We start from the raw sequence: 7,216 nt of genomic DNA, 5'->3' as shown, positions 1-7,216 counted from the left end.
CCCGGTGGGGGAGGGGCAGCGCTCCCCAGTTTCCCGTTTCTCCCCCAATTCTGGTGGCCCGGAGGGGGCGGGGCCACACGCTGAGGGGGAGGGGCCTTCCATCAGGGGCGTGGCCTTCCCCTCGTGGGCGTGGCACAGGAAGCGGTGCTTGGGCAGGGGGGCGTGGCTTGGATGGGCAGGGATTGGTTGGAGGTCTTGAGGGGTGGGGTTGGGTAGAGGGGGCGTGGCTGGAGCTGGAGGAGGCGTGGTCACATCCGGGGGAACCTGTGGGGGAAGAAGAGTGACCATCAGAGTGACCACTGACCAGACTGACCATTGGCCAATCAGAGTGACTACTGGCCAATCAGAGTGACCACTGAGTGCCCAGAGTGACCACTGAGTGCCCAGAGTGACCACTGACCACCAGAGTGACCACTGACCAATCAGAGTGACCACTGACCACCCAGAGTGACCATTGGCCAATCAGAGTGACCACTGGCCACCCACTGACCAATCAGAGTGACCAGTGAGTGCCCAGAGTGGCCACTGACCAATCAGAGTGACCACTGACCACCAGAGTGACCATTGGCCAATCAGAGTGACCACTGACCACCAGAGTGACCACTGACCAATCAGAGTGACCACTGAGTGTCCAGAGTGGCCACTGACCAATCAGAGTGACCACTGGCCAATCAGAGTGACCACTGACCACCAGAGCGACCACTGACCAATCAGAGTGACCACTGAGTGCCTAGAGTGGCCACTGACCAATCAGAGTGACCACTGACCACCAGAGTGACCACTGACCACCCACTGACCAATCAGAGTGACCACTGACCAATCAGAGTGACCACTGAGTGCCTAGAGTGGCCACTGACCAATCAGAGTGGCCACTGACCAATCAGAGTGGGCACTGACCAATCAGAGTGACCACTGACCACCAGAGTGACCCCTGCCCACCCACTGACCAATCAGAGTGACCACTGGCCACCCACTGACCACCCACTGACCCCCCAGCCCCGCCCTCACCTGGGGGGCGTGGCCCGGCCGGCGGTGGCGCCGCAGGTGCGCCCGCAGGTTGCCGCGGGCGGCGAAGCGGCCGCCGCAGAGCTCGCAGCGCAACGGCGGGCGGGGCTGGGGGCGGGGCCGCGACGGAGGGGAGGGGCCCAACGGCGACAGAGAAGCCAGCGGGGGCGTCGGACCCAACGCTGATGAAGAACCCAACGAGGAACCCAACGATGATGAAGAACCCAACGTTGATGAAGAACCCAACGAGGAACCCAACGATGATGAAGAACCCAACGTTGACCCCAACGTTGATGAAGAACCCAACGTTGACCCCAACGTTGACCCCGTTGACCTTGATGTTGACGAAGAACCCAACGTTGGGCCCGATGATGACATCGAACCCAACGTTGATGAAGAACCCAACGAGGAACCCAACGTTGGAGCCAAGGTTGATGAAGAACCCAACATGGATGAAGAACCCAACGTTGGGCCCAACGTTGACCCCGTTGACCTTGAAGTTGACGAAGAACCCAACGTTGGGCCCAGCGTTGATGAAGAACCCAACGTTGGGCCCAACGATGATGAAGAACCCAACGTTGGGCCCAACGTTGACCCCGTTGACCTCGACGTTGATGGAGAACCCAACGTTGACCCCAACGTTGACCCCGTTGACCTCGACGATGATGAAGACCCCAACATTGGCCCCAATGATGGCGCTGAACCCAAGGTTGACCCCAACGTTGACCTCATCGAAGACGAAGCACCCAAGCTTGACCCCGCTGACCTCAACGATGACGAAGAGCCCAACGTTGGGCCCAACGATGATGAAGAACCCAACATTGACCTCTTTGAAGACGAAGAACCCAACTTTGACCCCATTGATGAGGAAGAACCCAACGTTGACTCCGTTGACCCCAACGATGACGAAGAACCCAACGCTGGACCCAACGATGACGTTGAACCCAACGCTGAGTCCAACATTGACCCCGTTGACTTCACTGACGACGAAGAACCCAAGGTTGACCCCACTGATGACGAAGAACCCAAGGTTGGACCCATTGATGAGGAAGAACCCAACATTGACCCCATTGATGATGAAGAACCCAACGTTGACCCCAACGTTGACCCCATTGGCCTCTTTGAAGAAGATCCACCCAACGCTGGACCCAACGATGACGTTGAAGCTAACGTTGAGTCCAACCTTGACCCCGTTGACCCCATTGATGAGGAAGAACCCAACGTTGGACCCAACGATGACGTTGAACCCAACGTTGACCCCATTGATGATGAAGAACCCAACGTTGGACCCAACGATGACGAAGAACCCAACGTTGACCCCAACGCCGGCGTCAAACCCAACGTTGAGTCCAACCTTGACCCCGTTGACCCCAACGATGTCGTTGAACCCAACGTTGGACCCAACGATGACGAAGAACCCAACGCTGGACCCAACGATGACGTTGAACCCAACGCTGAGTCCAACCTTGACCCCGTTGACCCCAACGATGACGTTGAACCCAACGTTGGACCCAACGATGACGAAGAACCCAACGTTGACCCCAACGATGACGTTGAACCCAACGCCGACCCCAACGTTGACCCCGTTGACCCCAACGATGACGTTGAACCCAACGTTGGACCCAACGATGACGAAGAACCCAACGTTGGACCCAACGATGACGTTGAACCCAACGCCGACCCCAACGTTGACCTCACCGACGCCGAACCGCCCAACGCCGACGCCGGCGACCTCTTTGAAGACGATCCACCCAACGACGACCTCAAGGACGGCGGAGAACCCAACGACGACGCCAAGGACGACACGGAGGCCAAGGCCACGCCCACGCCGGAGCGCCGCGGTTTGCCGAAGGGGGCGGGGAGCAGCAGCAGGCGGGGCCGGGGCGGGGCTCTCCGAGGGGGCGGGGCTCGCGGGGGGGGCGTGTCCAGCGCCCCCAGGAGGAGGAGCTGGCGGCAGATCTCCTGCGTCAGCTGCACCTGCAGGAGCTGCCGCTGCTGCAGCGTCCGCAGCTCCTCCAGGATGCGCCGCAGCTCCGGGGGAGGGGGAGGGGAGGGCGGGGAGGGGGGGGGAGGGGGCGGCGGGGGCTGGGGGAGGGGGGCAGAGAGAGAGGAGGGTCAGGGCGGGGCGGGAATTGGGGGGTTTCACCCCAAAATTGACACTTGTAACCCTAAAATTATAATTATTCACCCCAAAATTGGCACTTTCACCCCAAAATACTCATTTTTCACCCCAAAATTGGCATCTTAAACCCCAAAATTATAATTATTCTGCCCAAAATTGTCATTTTCACCCCTAAATTGGCATTTTTCACCCCAAAATTGGCATCTTAAACCCCAAAATTATAATTATTCTGCCAAAAATTGTCATTTTCACCCCTAAATTGGCATTATTCACCCCAAAATTGGCACTTTCACCCCAAAATTGGCACTTTCCCCCCAAAATTCTCATTTTTCACCCCAAAAATGGCATCTTAAACCCCAAAATTACAATTATTCAGCCCGAAATTGGCATTTTTAACCCTAAAATTATAATTATTCACCCCAAAATTGGCATTATTCAGCCCAAAATTGTCATTTTCACCCTTAAATCAGCATTATTAACCCCAAAATTGGCACTTTCACCCCAAAATTCTCATTTTTACCCCAATATTGACATTTTTAACCCTAAAATTGGCATTATTCACCCCAAAATTGGCATTATTCACCCCAAAATTGGCATTTTCACCCCAAAATTCTCATTTTTCACCCCAAACTTGGCATCTTAACCCCAAAATTACAATTATTCACCCCAAAATTGGCATTATTCATCTCAAAATAGGCACTTTCACCCCAAAATTCTCATTTTCCACCCCAAAATTGGCACTTTCAGCCCAAAATTGGCATTTTTAACCCCAAAATCTCATTTTTCACCCCAATATTGACATTTTTCACCCCAAAATTGGCATTTTCGGCCCAAATTTGTCATTTTTCAGCCCAAAATTCACATTTTTCACCCCAAAACTGCTCTTTTTTGCCTCAAAAATTTTCGTATTTCCCCCCAAAAATCCCCATTTTTCCCCCCAAAAATCCCCATTTTTACCCCCAAAAATCCCCATTTTTACCCCCAAAAATCCCCATTTTTTATCCCCCAAAAATCCCCATTTTTATCCCCCAAAATCCCCATTTTTATCCCCAAAAATCCCCATTTTTATCCCCAAAAATCCCCATTTTTATCCCCAAAAATCCCCATTTTTCCCCCCAAAAATCCCCATTTTTCCCCCCAAAAATCCCCATTTTTATCCCCAAAAATCCCCATTTTTATCCCCAAAAATCCCCATTTTTATCCCCAAAAATCCCCATTTTTATCCCCAAAAATCCCCATTTTTATCCCCCAAAAATCCCCATTTTTATCCCCAAAAATCCCCATTTTTATCCCCAAAAATCCCCATTTTTCCCCCCAAAAATCCCATTTTCCCCCCAAAAATTCAATTTTTCCCCCCAAAAATCCCGATTTTTCCCCCTAAAAAAAATCTCAATTTTTACTCCCAAATATCTCCTTTTCCCCCCCCAAAAAATCCCATTTTTCCCCCAAAAATCCCCTTAAACCCCCCCAAAAAAACCCAATTTTTTCCCCAAAAAAATCCCTTTTTTCCCCTCAAAAAAATCCCCATTTTCCCCCCAAAATTTAAATTTCTCCCCCAAAAAAACCCAATTTTTTCCCCAAAAAATCCCTTTTTTCCCTCAAAAAAATCCCCATTTTTCCCCCCAAAATTCCCATTTTTCACCCAAAAAATCCCCATTTTTTTTCCCAAAAATCCCTTTTTTCCCTCAAAAAAAACCCCCATTTTCCCCCCCAAAATTCCCATTTTTCCCCCCAAAAAATCCCATTTTCCCCCCCAAAATTCCCCCCAAAATTTCAATTCCCCCCACCCAAAAACCCCCAATTTTTTACCAAAAAAATCCTCATTTTCCCCCCAAAATTTCAATTCCCCCCCACCCAAAAAACCCCAATTTTTTTCCCAAAAATTCCCTTTTTTCCCCTAAAAAAAAATCCCATTTTCCACCCAAAATTCCCATTTTTCACCCAAAAAAACCCCAATTTTTTTCCCAAAAAAATCCCTTTTTTCCCCCCAAAAAATCCCCATTTTCTCCCCTAAAATTTCACTTCCCCACCAAAAAACCCCAATTTTTTTCCCAAAAAATCCCTTTTTTCCCTCAAAAAAAATCCTCATTTTCCCCCCAAAATTTCAATTCCCCCCCACCCAAAAAACCCCAATTTTTTCCCAAAAAATCCCTTTTTTCCCTCAAAAAAAAATCCCCATTTTTCCCCCCAAAATTCCCATTTTTCACTCAAAAAAACCCCAATTTTTCCCAAAAAAATCCCTTTTTTCCCTCTAAAAAAATCCCCATTTTCCCCCCAAAATTTCACTTCCCCCCACCCAAAAAACCCCAATTTTTTTCCCAAAAAATCCCTTTTTTTCCTCAAAAAAAATCCCCATTTTCCCCCCAAAATTTCCATTCCCCCCACCCAAAAAACCCCAATTTTTTCCCAAAAAAATCCCTTTTTTCCCTCAAAATAAAATCCCATTTTTCCCCCCAAAATTTCAATTCCCCAACCAAAAAAAACCCAATTTTTTCCCCAAAAAATCCCTTTTTTCCCTCAAAAAAAATCCCATTTTCCCCCCAAAATTTCAATTTCCCCCACCCAAAAAACCCCAATTTTTTCCCCAAAAATCCCTTTTTTCCCCCCAAAAAAATCCCATTTTCCCCCCCAAAAAATCCCCTTAAACCCCCCCAAAAAAACCCAATTTTTTTCCCAAAAAATCCCTTTTTTTCCCCAAAAAATCCCCATTTTTCCCCCCCAAAATTCCCATTTTCACCCAAAAAAACCCCAATTTTTTCCCCAAAAATCCCTTTTTTCCCCCCAAAAAAATCCCCATTTCCCCCCCACAAAATTCCCATTTTTCGCCCCAAAACCCCATTACTTTTCCCGCCAAATCCCCCCCCCTCATTTTCCCGCCAAATCCCCCCCCCCCCCATTTTCCCGCCAAACCCCCCCCCTTTTTTCCCGCCAAACCCCCGGGGTTTCCCGCGCTCCTTTTTGGGGTGAATCCGCGCGGTTTCGGGGCCGTTCCGCACCTCCGGGCTCGGCCATGGCGGGGGAGGGGGCGGAAATGACGTCACGAGAGAGAGGGGGAGGGTCCTGTCGCGACAGGCGGTGACGTCACCGTCGGGGGAGGGGCGGCCTGGGGGGGATTTTGGGGGGAATTTCGGGGTTTTTGGGGTTTTTTAGGGAATTTTTGGGGGAAATTTGGAGATTTTTGGGGAGTCCCGGGAGGATTTTGGGGCATTTTGGGATTTTGGGGGATTTTGGGATCTTTGGGGATTTTTGGAATTTTTGGGGGGGGATTTCGGGGGAAATTTAGGGGGAAATTTGAGATTTTTTGGGGTTTTTTATGGAATTTTTGGGGGGAATTTGGGGATTTTGGGGGGTCCCGAGAGGATTTTTGGGGCATTTTGGGATTTTGGGGGATTTTTGGGATTTTTGGGGGATTTTTAGGGGGGGATTTTGGGGAAAATTTCGGGGATTTTGGGGGAAATTTGAGATTTTTTGGGGTTTTTTAGGGGATTTTTGGGGGAAAATTTGGGGGTTTTTGGGGGTCCCGGGAGGATTTTTGAGGGATTTTGGGATTTTGGGGGATTTGGGGGATTTTTGGGGATTTTTAGGGGGGAAATTTGGGGGGGTTTGGGGGAAATTTGGGGGAAAATTGGGATTTTTTGGGGTTTTTTAGGGAATTTTTGGGGGGAAATTTGGAGATTTTTGGGGGGTCCCGGGAGGATTTTTGGGGCATTTTGGGATTTTGGGGGATTTTGGGGATTTTTGGGGTTTTTTAGGGAATTTTTGGGGCATTTTGGGGATTTTTGGGGGGTCCCGGGAGGATTTTGGGGCATTTTGGGATTTTTGGGGATTTTTAGGGAATTTTGGGGGGAAATTTGGGGATTTTTGGGGGGTCTCGGGAGGATTTTGGGGCATTCTGGGATTTTTGGGGATTTTTAGGGGGGGATTTTGGGGGAAATTTGAGATTTTTTGGGGTTTTTTAGGGAATTTTGGAGGGAAATTTGGGGATTTTTGGGGGGTCCCGGGAGGATTTTGGGGCATTTTGTGATTTTTGGAGATTTTTGGGATTTTTGGGGATTTTTAGGGGGGGATTTTGGGGGAAATTCGGGGATT

The sequence above is a fragment of the Haemorhous mexicanus genome, unplaced genomic scaffold (assembly GCF_027477595.1).
Source record: "Haemorhous mexicanus isolate bHaeMex1 unplaced genomic scaffold, bHaeMex1.pri scaffold_124_ctg1, whole genome shotgun sequence".
Classification (NCBI taxonomy): Eukaryota; Metazoa; Chordata; class Aves; order Passeriformes; family Fringillidae; genus Haemorhous; species Haemorhous mexicanus.
The sequence above is the reverse complement of the archived record's forward strand: the minus strand, read 5'-3'. Positions refer to the sequence as shown.